Source organism: Cricetulus griseus, chromosome 2, assembly GCF_003668045.3.
Source record: "Cricetulus griseus strain 17A/GY chromosome 2, alternate assembly CriGri-PICRH-1.0, whole genome shotgun sequence".
NCBI classification, from domain to species: Eukaryota; Metazoa; Chordata; class Mammalia; order Rodentia; family Cricetidae; genus Cricetulus; species Cricetulus griseus.
In genome coordinates this window covers 387,142,522-387,156,253 of record NC_048595.1, presented here as the reverse complement: position 1 = coordinate 387,156,253, position 13,732 = coordinate 387,142,522, and the positions used below count along the sequence as shown (strand labels likewise).

The 13,732-nt window shown below is 37.6% G+C and overlaps 1 protein-coding gene across 2 annotated transcripts in view; it reads left to right on the top strand.

Annotated features, from left to right (window-relative positions):
• Positions 1-13,732, top strand: part of LOC100767916 (copine-8) — a 188,424-nt gene that overhangs the window by 98,128 nt on the left and 76,564 nt on the right. The gene's annotated exons all lie outside the window — the stretch shown is intronic.

Below are 13,732 nucleotides of genomic sequence, written 5' to 3'. Positions count from 1 at the left end.
TGAGAATTCCATACAACATATTTTGATCATATTCATGGGCTTCCCCGATTCTTCCTGAACCCCATCCCCTTCTTTACATACCCAATTCTATGTCCACTTTAAAATTAAAAAGCAGAAACACAATCAAAAAGTATCCAGTCCAGTTTTGCTGCCCTTATACTTTCAGTTATGTGGCCATCCACTGGAGGGTGGTGGACACACCTGCTGTCACACCATAAGAAAAAAAAATGAATGTCCCTGTCCCAGCAGCTATCAATTACACTAGCTCCCCTGCCAGGGGTGATACTTTGCGCCAATTTCCCATGTCTAAGCAGGGATTTGGGGGTGCTTGAGCTTGAATAAGTCTTGTGCATGCTGTGAGTACAGAGGTGAAACTGAGCTGTTGTGTATAGAAAACGGTTTCCTTGTGGTCTTCAACCACCTTTAGCTCTTATAATTTTTTGTCCTATCTTCCACAGTGATCACTGAGCCTGGGGGAGGAGCGGGTATGAAATAAATGTTCCGCTGATGGCTGAGAACTCTATAATCTCTCATTCTCTGCACTTTGAACAGTTGTAGTCTCTGTATTAGTCCCCATATCCTTCAGAAAGGAGCTTCTCTTAAGATTTGAGAGATAAAGTAATCTATGATTATGATAATGCGTTGTTAGAAGTTAAATACAATGAGCACATAGCAGAATCATCGAGGTACTGTCTCCCCCAGGGCCTATACCTGTTTAACCATGGGTTTGGGACCCCAATTACAATACCAGGAATGGGTTTCTTCTTGTGGAGTAGGTCTTGAATCCAGCCATAGAGTGGTTGGTTTCTCCCATGATATTCTTGCCACTATTGCACTGGTAGACATGTCTTAATAGACTGGTCATTACTGTAGCTTTAGAGTTCACAGGTAGGTAAGGCTGATGATTGCATTCATAGCACCTTCCGTCACTATGAAAGCTATTCAATGGGGATGAAGCCTCCAGGAGAGCACCTGCTTCATTACTCTATGTATAACTCAAGTGGGTGGTATTTTCTGGGGAGTAGTCAGAAGCACCAAAAATAGCTGATAATGTATGTAGGTCTATGGGATCTCACTAAATAACTACTCCAAAAGAGGCAACCCTTCTCTCTTTTTCATATTTATTTATTTGTTATTGTTGCTGGGCTTTTTATTTGTTACTCTGTTGTGTATAGTGTGATAATTTCATCTGAAGTCTTTTTATGCATGTGTAAATGTATATTTTAGGAAAGTTAAAGTAGAACTGTTATGAAAGATTTTTAGTGTCAATTGTCTCTTCCCATATTTTCTCCTCTACCTCCATCCCATTTAATTCTTCCTGTTCCATTATTCCCTGATACCCTTTATACAACACATTCTATCTCTCATCCATTGAAAGCTCCTCCTCATGGCCTCTTAGTAATTCCCTGACCTAGATGGGTATTCCAAAGGTAACAGACATATCTGAAGAGTCAATGTTAACATGATCAGATGAGAGAAAGACATGACATTTGTCTTCCTGGGCTTCTGTTACCTTACTCACAATGACAATTTCCAGTTCCATTCATTTGCCTGCAGATTTAATATTTTCATTTTCCCTAGCAACTGAATAGTAAGTATACTGCATTCTCATTATCCATTCAATAGTTGATGGTCATTTTGGGTGTTTCCATTTCTTGATTGTTGTAAATAGAGTCTATGGGGCCCCTGGTAATGGAACAGCATTTATACTTAGTATATGAATGGACATTGGGAACCCATTCCCCAATACTTTTTCTTAGCCTAGGCCCTGCCCCAAATGATGTGACAGACTTTGATGATCCCCATAGAAGGCCTTATCCTTTCTATGGAGCAGAAGGGGAATGGGATGGGGGTGGGTGAAGAGCATGGGTGAATGGGAGGGAGAGGGAACTGGGATTGATATATAAAATAAGATTCTAATTTAAATAAAAAAAATGAATAAAAAGAAAATACCATGCCCCCTCTCTCTTTAAAAAAACAAGCAAAAAAAAGAAACCCAAACACACACATACCCAAATGCACAAAAACACAAAATTGGAAACCAAAAACCGAATGTACAAGTAATGACCAAAGGGACAAAAAATGCCCAAAACAAAGAAATAGAGACAAAAAGTCTACAAAAACACCATTGGGTTCATTTTGTGTTAGCAATCTACTGCTGAGCATGAGACCTGGCTTTATGTATAGTTAATATACCCAGTAGAGACAATGTTGGAGAAGGCTATTTTTTCCTTTATAAGAGGGTAGTAATTGTACATTGCCCAGTTGTGGGTCTCTGTGTTAGTTCTCATCTGCTGCAGAGGGGGAATGTCTGATTATAGCTGAGCAAGAAAGTGATCTATGGGTACAGCAGAGTATCACTGAGAGACAGTTTGTTCCCATGTTCCTTTAATAGAATGGTGGTATTTGTTTCCCCACTAGAGTCATGGCCTAATCTGTCTCAGGTTCTTGTGTACCCTAGCAGTGTCAGGGGTTGGTTCTATATGAATGGGCCTTAAATCCAAGCAGAGAGTAGTTGGTTGCTCCCACAGCACTTGTGCCACTATTAGCCCCAGCATATCTCACAGGCAGGTCAGCATTGTACAGCACAGGGTTTGTAGCTGGGTTAATGGTTACCTTTCTTATTTGCTAGCTTTCAGAGTATATTCCAGTACCATGAAGGGTAGACAGTAGAAGTGAAGCCACTTGTTAGACACCAGCTCAATTTCTCCATGTACAAATGTTATTTTTGGTAGTAGGACTTTATCAGTTTCTGGAGAGCAACCAATAACCTTGGCAGTAGTCTGTGATGTTTGGGAATTTCCATGGAGCCCCTTTAGCCAACAATTCAATGAGATGTAATCCATTTCTGGCAGTAGAAGTTTTATTTGGTGGCATAAGATGCTGAGTTTAGACATTATCTCTCCTACAATTTGATGATTCCATTTACACTTTTCATATACATACATATGCCAGGATGCTTCTTCAGTAGCAGATTGCCACATGGCTCCACAAGAAGGCTTTACTGTTAGTTGTTTCTCCCATATTCTCTTCTTCATTATTCCTCTCTCAGATCCACTTGTAAATCTTCCTGCTTCATTTTCTTGCCTGTCTCTTCTATTTGAGATCTCCTCCCTCCTAGACCCCGAATATGTACCTTACCTCATGGTTATATAGATTGTAGCACACATATTGAAGGCTTAAAGCTAACATCTACACATGAGAGAAAACACAATCATTTTCTTCGGAGCCTATTACTTCACTCAGGATGACATTTTCTGGTTTCATTCATTTACCTTCAAATTTCATAATTTTATTTTTAATAGATGAATAACATTCTATTGTATAAATGCAACATATATTCATTATCCAAGTATCAGCTGATGGCCATCTAGACTGTTTCCAATTTCTGGCTATTATGAATAGAGCAACAATGGACATTTGTGAGCAAGTGTCTCTATAGTAGGATATAAAATCTTTTGTGCATTTGTCCAATGATAGTATAGCTGTATCTTGAGGTAGATCTTTTCCAAGCTTCTTGAGTAACTGCCACGATGATTTCCACAGTGGCTATACAAGTTTGCATCCCCAGTGGCAATGAATACGTGCCCCCCTCTCCTCACATTCTTGCCAGCATGAGCTGCCATTTGTTTGCTTTATCTTGGCCATTCTGAAAAAGATCAAATGAAATTTCAAAGTAGTTTTATCTTGTGTTTCCATGAAGACTAAGAAATGTTGAACATTTATTAATTGTTGCTCAGCCATCTATGCTTCATCTTTTGAGAACTCTCTGCTTAGCTCTGTTTCCCATATTTTACCTTGGTTATTTGTTTTCTTGACATTCAGTCTCTATCAGATATAAAATTTGTAAAGATTTTTTCCCATTTTCTAGCCTGTTACTTTGCCTGAATGATAGTGTTCCCTGCCATAGAGGGTTTTTGGTTTCATGAAGTCCTATTTATAAACTGTTAGTCTTAGTGCCTTTGCTGTCATTGTCATGTTTAGAAAATCTTCCTTGCAAATGAGTTCACAGCTACTTCCCATGTTCTCTTCCACCAGATTCAGTGTATCTGGTCATAAGTTGAGATCTTTGATCATTTGGAGTTGAATTTTGTGCAGGGTGATGAATATGGATCTACTGGCTTTCTTCTAGATTCAGTCATTCAGTTTCACCAGCACCATTTGTTATTGATGGTCCTTTTTATCCATTGTTATTTATGGCTTCTTTATAAAAAAGTAAGTTGTTCAGAGGTTTGTGGATTCATGTCTGGGTCTTAGTTCATTTCCATTGATCAATATGTCTGTTTTATGCCAACAGCATGTTGCTTTTTTATTACTGTAGCTCTGTAGTAAACTTGAAATTGGGGATGGTGATAGCTCCAAGAGTTCTTTTATTATTCATAATTGTGTTAGCTGTCCTGGGATGTATATTTATCTGATGTATGTGTTTCCATATGAAGCTGAAAGTCACCCATTCAATTTCTGTGAAGAATTGTTTTGGAATTTTGATGGAGATTGCATTGAATGTCTATTTGCTTTTGCTAGGATGGCCATTTTCACACTATATCAGTCCTACTGATCCTTGAGCATGGGTATATTTCCATGTTCTGATGACTCCTTCAATTTTTTAAAAGATGCTGTGTTTTCAATTCTAAAATGCTTTAAGTTTCCTACTTGATTTTTGCTTTGATTTATTCTTCTTTTAGTAGTGAGTTATTCAGTTTTCCTGAATTAATAAGTTTTTTGTTGTTTCTGTTTTTGATGATATCCACATATAATGTATGATAGTCAGATAGGATGCAGGGCATTTTTTCCGTTTTCTCGTTTCTCTTGAGATTTGCTGTATTTTCCAGTATGTGGTCAATTATGGAGAAAGTTCATAAGATACTAAGAAGATGGTATATTCTTTTGTATTTTGGTGAAATGTTCTATAAATATCTTCTAAGCCCATTTTATTTATGACATCACATAGTTCCAGCATTTCTCTCTTTAGCTTTTGCTTCAATGACCCGTCTATTGGCAAGAGTGGGGTATTGAAATCACCCACTTAAATCGTGTGAGAGTCCATACGTGATTTTAGCCATAGTAGTATTTCTTTCATGAACTGGATGCCCTGATGTTTGGTGCATACATGTTTAGGATTGCAATATCCTCTTCTTAATTTTTTTTGATGTTAATGTGGTGTCATTCCCTATCTCTTTTGATTTGTCTTGGTTTTAAGTTTACTTTGTCAGATATTAAAATGGCTATACCTGCTTGTTTCTTGGGTCAGTTAGCTTGGAATACATTTTTCCATCCTTTTCTCCTGAGGTGATAGCTATCCTTGAGGTTAAGCTGTGTTTCTTGGATATAGCAGAAATATAGATTCTGTTGTTTTTTTTTTTTTTTATCCAGCCTGTTAGTTTGCATCCTTTTTCCCTTCTTTTTTTTATTTTTACAAAATTATTTCACATGTAAATCCCTTCTCACTCTTTCCCCTCCCCCAACCCTCCACCAGACCCCTCCCCACTTTCTATTGAGGAATTGAAACCACTGATATTGGGAGTCATCAATCAGCCATGTTTATTGATTTCTGTTATTTTGCTTTTATGTTTTTTTCCCTCTCTTTTGTTTTACTGTTTTGGGATTATTCATTTCTTGTATCTCCTTAGGTGTAATTAACGTCTTCACCATGAAGTTTTGCTTCTAATGCATTCAGTAGAGCTGTATTTGGTAGATAGATATTGCTCTGGTTTTATCTTTGAATGTTTATCTTTCTCAATTTATTGTAACCAATAGTGTTGGTGGATTTAGTAGTCTGGGCTGACATTTTGGTCTCTCAGAGTTTGTAGAATATCCATTCAGGTAATTCTGGCTTTCAGTCTCTGCTGAGATATCAACTGTTATCTTAATTGACCTGTCTTCATGTATTACTTGACCTTTTCCCCTTGAAGCTTTTAATATCTTTTCTTTGTTCCATATATTTAGTGTCTGGATTATTATGTGTAATGGGGATTTATTTTCTAGTTCTGTCTATTTTGTGTCCTGTCTGCTTAATGTACTTTGATAGCCATCTCCTTATTTGAGTTGGGAAATTTTTTGCCTTGTTTTTATTGAGCTATACATCTTTTCCCCAATCCCTTCCTTCCTCCCCTCTCCCCTTCCATGCTCCCAGGTTGGGGAATTATTTTCTATGATTTTGTTGAAAATATTTTTTGTACCTTTGACCCTGGGTTTCTTCTCTCTCTCTCTCTTTCTCTCTCTCTCTCTCTCTCTCTCTCTCTCTCTCTCTCTCTCTCTCTTTCTCTCTTATTTAAATTAGAAAATTAGAAATAATCTTGTTTTACATGTCAATTCCAGTTCTCTCTCCCTCCCATCCTCCCCTGTCCCCACCCTCCACCCCATTCCCTTTCTTCTTCCCAGTGAGGGTGAGGCCTTCCATGAGGAACCATCAAAGTCTGTCACATCATTTGGAGCAAGGCCTAGGCCGTCTCCTGTGTGTCTAGGCTGAGAGAATATTCCTTTATGTTGAATGGGCTCCCAAAGTCCAATCATACACTAGGGATAAATACTGATCCACTATCAGAGGCCCCATAGACTTCCCAGGCCTCCTAACTACACCCATGTTCAAGGGGTCTGGGTCTTATGCTGGTTTCCTAGCCCTCAGTCTGGGATCCATGAGCTCCCCCTTGTTCAGGTGAGCCACTTCTTTGGGTTTCTCTAGTCTAATCTTGACCCTTTTGCTCATCACTCCTCCATCTCTGCAACTGGATTCCAGGAGTTCAGCTCAGTGCTTAGCTGTGGGTCTCTGCTTCTGCTTCTATCAGTTACTGGGTGAAGGCTCTAGGATGGCCTATAAGGTCATCAATCTCATTATAGATTTTCATTTCTTAGATTCTTAGTTGGGGTCATCCTTGTAGATCTCTGGATATTTCCCTAGTGCCAGATTTCTCTTTAAACCTCCCTCTATTGTAGTTTTTTCTTGCTCTTCACTATTCTTCCCCTGACTCGTTCTTCCTGCTGACCCCGGGTTTCTTCTAATTTTTCTTATTATTCATAGATTTGCTCTTTACTTGGTGTCCCAGATTTTCTAGATTGTTTATGCCTGGCTATTTTTAGATTTAACACTCTTTTGACTTAGGAAATCATTTCTTCTACCCTGTCTTCAATACCTGAGATTATCTCCTCTGTGTCTTGTAGTATGTTGGCAAGGCTTACTTCTGGGCTGCTTTTGTGACTTCATAATTTTTTATTTCAGTTTTTATTTCATTTTGAATTTTCTTTAGTGATTCCGTTTCTTTAAAATTCTACTTTCATGGCCTGAATTGCATTAATTATTACCTTCAGCTATTTCTTTGTGTTTTCATGGTCTTCATTAAAGGATCAATTCCTATCCTGGTTAAGGTCTTTGGACACACCTTACTTGCCATTTCCAAGTTCTTGTCTTGTGCTTCATCTATATTGCATTTCGTAGGGTGGACTGTGATGGGGTGTCTGGGTTCTTGTGAGGTATACTGTCTTGCCTTTTCATGTGTATGTTTTTGTGCTGGGGTCTAGTCTTCTGGAGTTTTTAGTATTGGGGTATTTCTAGTTGTTAATATCTGGTCTTGTCTTATTGGGTGGGTATTCCACTCCTTGGTTCCTCATGCCCTTTATAGTCCCTAGACAAGTGTGATAGATATTGGGGTCTCTAAAGAGAGTACTTCCACAGATCTGTAGATGGCATAAAAGGGTGCAGGTGGGCTAGGAGGAAAAGGCAAGATGGGCTGTGGTAATGCACTAGGGGAAATGGGTCCACACACCAGGTGGTTGATTCCCCAGGGCATAGAGTGTGGTGGAAGGATTGACTCCTGCATGCAGAGGCCAATAGGACAAAGATTAAGCTTGGTGAGACAGAAATGGAAGGGCCAGGGAGACTCTAGGTATCCAGCAAAAGCTGAAGTCTCCAGGGAATGGTGTTGGTGTAGGAGGCGGGGCTCCTGAAATCAGGCTGCTGTAGAATTAAGAGTAAGTCTGGTCTGAATGTAATAGAGATACTGAAGGACAGTAAAATCACCTACATGAGTCCCAGCCAGTGTGGCCTCTCTGAGTCCTTGGTAGACTGTGTTTCCTGAATATTGGTGATTGATATAACAGAATGGAGATGGGATAAAAGGGAAAGCTGAGAGGGTCAGCAGGAAAGAGCTAAGCTGTATCTGTGCCAAGAGTGGAATCCCCGGGAAATGGAGGTAGGGTGTGAGGAGGGATACCTGACAGCAGACTGCTACAGGGCTGAGGGTGAGACTGGAGAAATAGTAATGAATGGCTGGAAGGATACTGAATATTAACCTACCTGTGTCCCAGCTAAGTCTGACCACAGAGCAACCTGGTAGACAATGTATTGGTAACTGATACAAAGGAAAGGAGGCAAAGCTAAGAGAATCAGTAATGTGGCATCTTTTCTGCTGCTCATGAGACGGTGTTTAGTCAATATATGGAAATGCCTAAATTGCTTGCCTCCGTTTTAACTTGTCATAATTTCATTCTCATCAGTACACTATTATGATGAGAAACTTTTCTTCAATAAGTTGTTTTCACCTTGAAAAGACTCATGTTCAATTCATTTAAATAAGAAGTTACTCCACTAAAATTGCAAGCCTCTGTAAACCAGTTTTCATTGTCAAGTTCTGGCAATAAAATAAATTTGGTTCTGGAACCTCAAATGATTCATTAACTTGTCACAAATCTTGAGTATTTTTCACATTTGATCCCCACCTAGGCATTTTACAACTCCCAATTATATGATATAATCATTGTTAGCATCAACACTTTTAAAAAATTTCTGGAATTGGTGAGGTTCAACCCATTGTTTCTTATGAAATTCCATGACTATTTCCATAATTCTGTACATTTTTAAGACTTTCCTGCATAAAGGTTTTTGATGTACTATGCAAGTATGCTTCATTCAGCTTGAGTTGTGTACAGCATTTGTATCATCTTCCGTCAATTTTACAAGCTCCTCTCTTGTTGCTATCACTGGAGCAACATCAGTAACTATACCACATATGTTGACAATGGAAATCCTTTGATTTAATTGTGTCTCCTAACAATACTAAGGAAGTCATTTATTCAGTGACATCATATTCACCATCAACACTCTAATAAAATTAGTCATATTTGCAGCATCAGACCTCTGCCTATCACTAAAGTATAAAATTTAACACAATGGTTCTGCTCTCCAAACGTCTTTCAATAGATGTTCCAATTTACTCATTTCACTTGTCTATAGTCTAGTGAAATAAACTGTTTTGAAAATAGCCCCTCTACCCTTTTCATCAAGACTTTAATATAAAGGAGAGGAATTGGATCACTCAATCAGAGAACATAAGAAAAACAATATTCAAGAACTTTGGGATACCATGAAAAGACCAGATCTATGAATTACATACAAATGTAAAGGAAATTAAATTATGGGACAATGGAATAGACCAGGTCTTCAATAGTATCTTAGAAGCAAACTTCCCCAAATTAAGGAAAAATGCAAGAAACATCCAGAATACACATCAAACAGCACCAGCAAAGAAACTCCCATGTTGTGTTATAGTTTAAATGCCACATATATAGAGCAGATAATAAAGACTGAAAGCTATGAGGTAAAAATCATATACATTAGAAAAAATTACCAGAATGACAGATGACTTCTCAAACTTTCAATGAAAACTTTAACAGTGAGAAAAACCTGAAGTAATTTATACTCAAAGTTCTAAAATAAAATCTATCACTTCTTATCTACAAGATGCCCACCTGACCTTCAAGGATAGACACAACCTTAGTGAGAAAAGAGTGAAGAAGTACTTCAAGCAATTGGGATCAGGAAACAAGCAGGGGTTACTGTCTTAATATCAGACATAATATATTTCAAACAAAATTAGTCAGAAGAGATTAAGGAAGACACTTTACTGTGGCCAATGACCCAGCTAACTAAGAAACCATTACAATCTTAAACCTGTATGAACCAAAATTATACATATTCATTTTTGTAAAATGCATACCAATAGACTACAAGACATATATTAATCCCAACTCAGTATTAGTATGTGATTTCAATACCCTAGACAGGTTATATAGACAAAAAGAAATAAACAGAAATGTTGGAATTAAGTGACTTTATTCATCAAATATACCTAACAGAAATCTATAAGGTATTCTACCCAAACACCGAAGAATATGCATTCTACTCATCAGTCCAAGGTGTTTTTCAAAAATAAACACATACTGAAACGTGAAACAAATTTCAATAAATAAAAATAATTATGTTCCTCCTCTCTGACCATAATGCTATAAAGGTTACATTACTAACAGAAGAATCTCTAGTAATTTTATGAACTCATAGAGATATACAACACATTACTGAAAGGTGATGGGGTCAAAAAAGAAAGAAATATCTTGAAACTAAATGAAAATGAAAGCAGAACACACATACCCTTCTCTCACTCAATCTCTCTCTCTCTCTCTCTCTCACACACACACAGACACACAGACACACAGACACACACACACACACACACACACACACACACACACACAGAGAGAGAGAGAGAGAGAGAGAGAGAGAGAGAGAGAGAGACATATACAACTCACTGAATGCAGTCATAAGAAAGAAATTCACAGCTCTAAAAGCCTATATTGGACCATAAGAAAAACATAGTAACTTATTATATGATGCATCCTAAGAATCTGGAAAAATAAGGACAAACCAACTTAAACCTAAGCTCAGTAGATAGCAAGAAATAGCAAAAATCAAAGAAGAAATCAACAAAATAGAAACAGATAAAAACAACACAAGAATCAGTGAGTCTAAGAGCTTGTTCTTTGAAAAGATCCACAAGAGTTAGAGTACCTTGGTCCAACTAACTAAAAGAAAGAGAAGGCCTAAATTAACAGAATCAGAAATAAACAGGGACATACACCAAAGAAATTCAGAATATTATAAGGCAGTAGCTTAAAAATCTATACTCTGGTAACATAGAAAGTCTAAACAAAATGAATAAATTTCTAGACATCCAACCCAGCAAAGTTAAACCAGATCTTCCTAGATCAACAACCTAAACAGACTCATAACAAAGGAGATTAAAGCACAAAAATCCTTTTGACTAAAAAGGCCTAGCCCATGTGGATCCACAGCAGATTTCTACCAGACTTTAAGAGCACTAAAAACAATATTTATTAAGTCACTAAAGAGGGGGGGGAAACAGAGAGAGAAACAAAGGGAACATCTCCAAACTCCCTGTATGAAGTATTATTCTAATAACAAGACCAGGTAAAGACATAAGACAAAAAAGAAAATGAAAGGCCTACATATATGATGACCTTAGAAGCAAAACTTCTTAATAACAAACTTGTAAGTCAAATATAGGCAAACATTTAACAGTGGTTCGAAACCCTTCCTAATGCTGCTACCCTTTAATACAGTTCCTCATGCTGTGATGACCCCAACCATACAATTCTTTTGTTGCTACTTTGTTATTTTCCTTCTCTTATGAATCATATCTGTTATTCAGAATATCTGATATGCAACCCCCAAAGGGGTTTTGAGCCACGGGTTGAGAGACACTAAAAAAGATCATCCATCATGATCAAGTCAGCTTTATTGCTGAGATATCAGGAAAATTCAAGATCTGTAAATCAAAAACTCACATAAATGGACTTAAAGACAAAATATCACATGATTGCATCAATAGATGCAGAAAAGGTCTTTAACAAAATCTAACATGCCTTCATTGTTAATGTTCCAAGAGAACAGGATTGGGGGAACATATTCAACATGGTAAGGCTATATAAGACAAACACATAGCTAACATCATCATAAAATGGAGAAAAATTGGAAGCAACATCTTCAAAATCAGGAGTGTACACTAACCTTGCTCGTTTTCAATATAATGCTTAAACTCCTGGCTATAAAAAAGACAAAGGAGGAAATTCAAGTAATACAAATAGAAAAACAAGTCAAATTACCTATTTTAATGATACTATATATCAGTACCCCAAATTTACATCAAATGCTATGTATAGTACTTTCATCAAAGAAACAGGATACAAACTCTGTAACTTTTCCATATACTGATAACCAACTCACTGAGAAAGAGATCATGGACACACTCCTATTCATTATAGCCTCAACAAAGAAATATCTGGGCATAATCCCAAGCAATGAGGTAACAGACCTTTGTAATGAAAACTTTAAATCTCTGAAGAAAGGGATTCAGAAAGACACTAGAAGATAGAAAGACCCCCCTCATGCTAATGGATTGGTAGAATTAATATTGTGAAAATGACCATCCTACCAAAAGCAATGTATAGATTCAATACAATCCCAACCAAAATTCCCATTACATTCTTCACATACATAGGAAAAAAAAACATAAAATCCAAAGCAATCCCGAGCCCCCACAACAGTGCTGGAGGAATTACCATACTAAATGTCAAGTTATGTTATAGATAGTAATAAAACAAATGGCATTGCCACAAAAAATGACATGTAGATCAAAGAAAGAAAACTGAAGACACAAACGTTAGGGCAAAATCCATGCCAGCTAAGAGATGATACCACTCATAAAGGGCTGAAAATCATCATAGAGCATTGTCAAAAACTAAAAACACAACTATCATATGAGCTAGTTACACCACTCCCTCACATATACCTAAAGCACTTGGCATCCTACTCCACAGATACTTCCTTACCCATGTTCACTGCTGCCCTATCCACAATAGCTAGGAAATGGATAAAGCCCACGGGACATTCAACTCACAAATGCATAATGAAAATTTGCTACATATGCACAATTGAACTATATTCAGCTGCTATAAAAAATCATGGAATTTTCAGGTAAATGTGTATAATTAGAAAATACTGAGTGGAATAACCCAGACTCTGAAAGACAAAAGCCAACTGCAGTCTTATTTGTAGATCCTCACTCCAAATCTTTAGGTGTGCTTCTATAATCTGCACTATCTGAAGAAGCCAGGAAAGTAGAAAGGGAGCATGAGATAAAAGGAATGGGAGGTGAAATGTAGCTCTAGGGAAGAGGATAGTAGGAGACAGGAGCTATGAACAGGATGATGTAAAAAAAAAAATTGAGGACTTTTCACTAGAAAATGGGAAGCAAGCATAATGCAGGGTTGATGGAGGAAGGACAGAAATAGTGCTAAGAATGTTTGAAAAATGCCATAGAGAATCCCATTCTTTTACAAGCTTACATATGTATTTATTCATATGCATGTGTGAATTGGATTTAGTTATGCCTTATGGAGTGATGGTGCTTCCTCCAAGAGCTAGGTACCGTGACAAGACCCCTTGTGCCAGACATGAAAAACCTCTCTCCGAGTTGTTGGTTAGGGAATTAGAAGAATCTCCCCAAACAATACAGGACATTGTCATTATCCTTACTTGCCTCCCAGAAGATGAAAGTAAAAGAACCCATAGACTTTGGACACAGGTCTTGGGGGGTTTGACATGGAACTGTACTGGAAGTCTCTCTGAAAATTAGTTCTCTTAGTAGTTAGAGGTATCAGGCTGCCAAAGTAGAAAATTAATCATAATACCTAGCTGTAAATCTAGGAACCACAGCAATAACTAGACAAGCAACATATCCTTAGTGGTGCAGCAGTGGCACTTTTATCTTGGGGGTAACCAACAGCTGCCTAATTGGGTTTAAGTCCATCTCAATAGGAAGGAATTCCAATACTGGAAACCTTTCCAATTCCTCATGACTGGAGTGATCATAGAACCTAAACA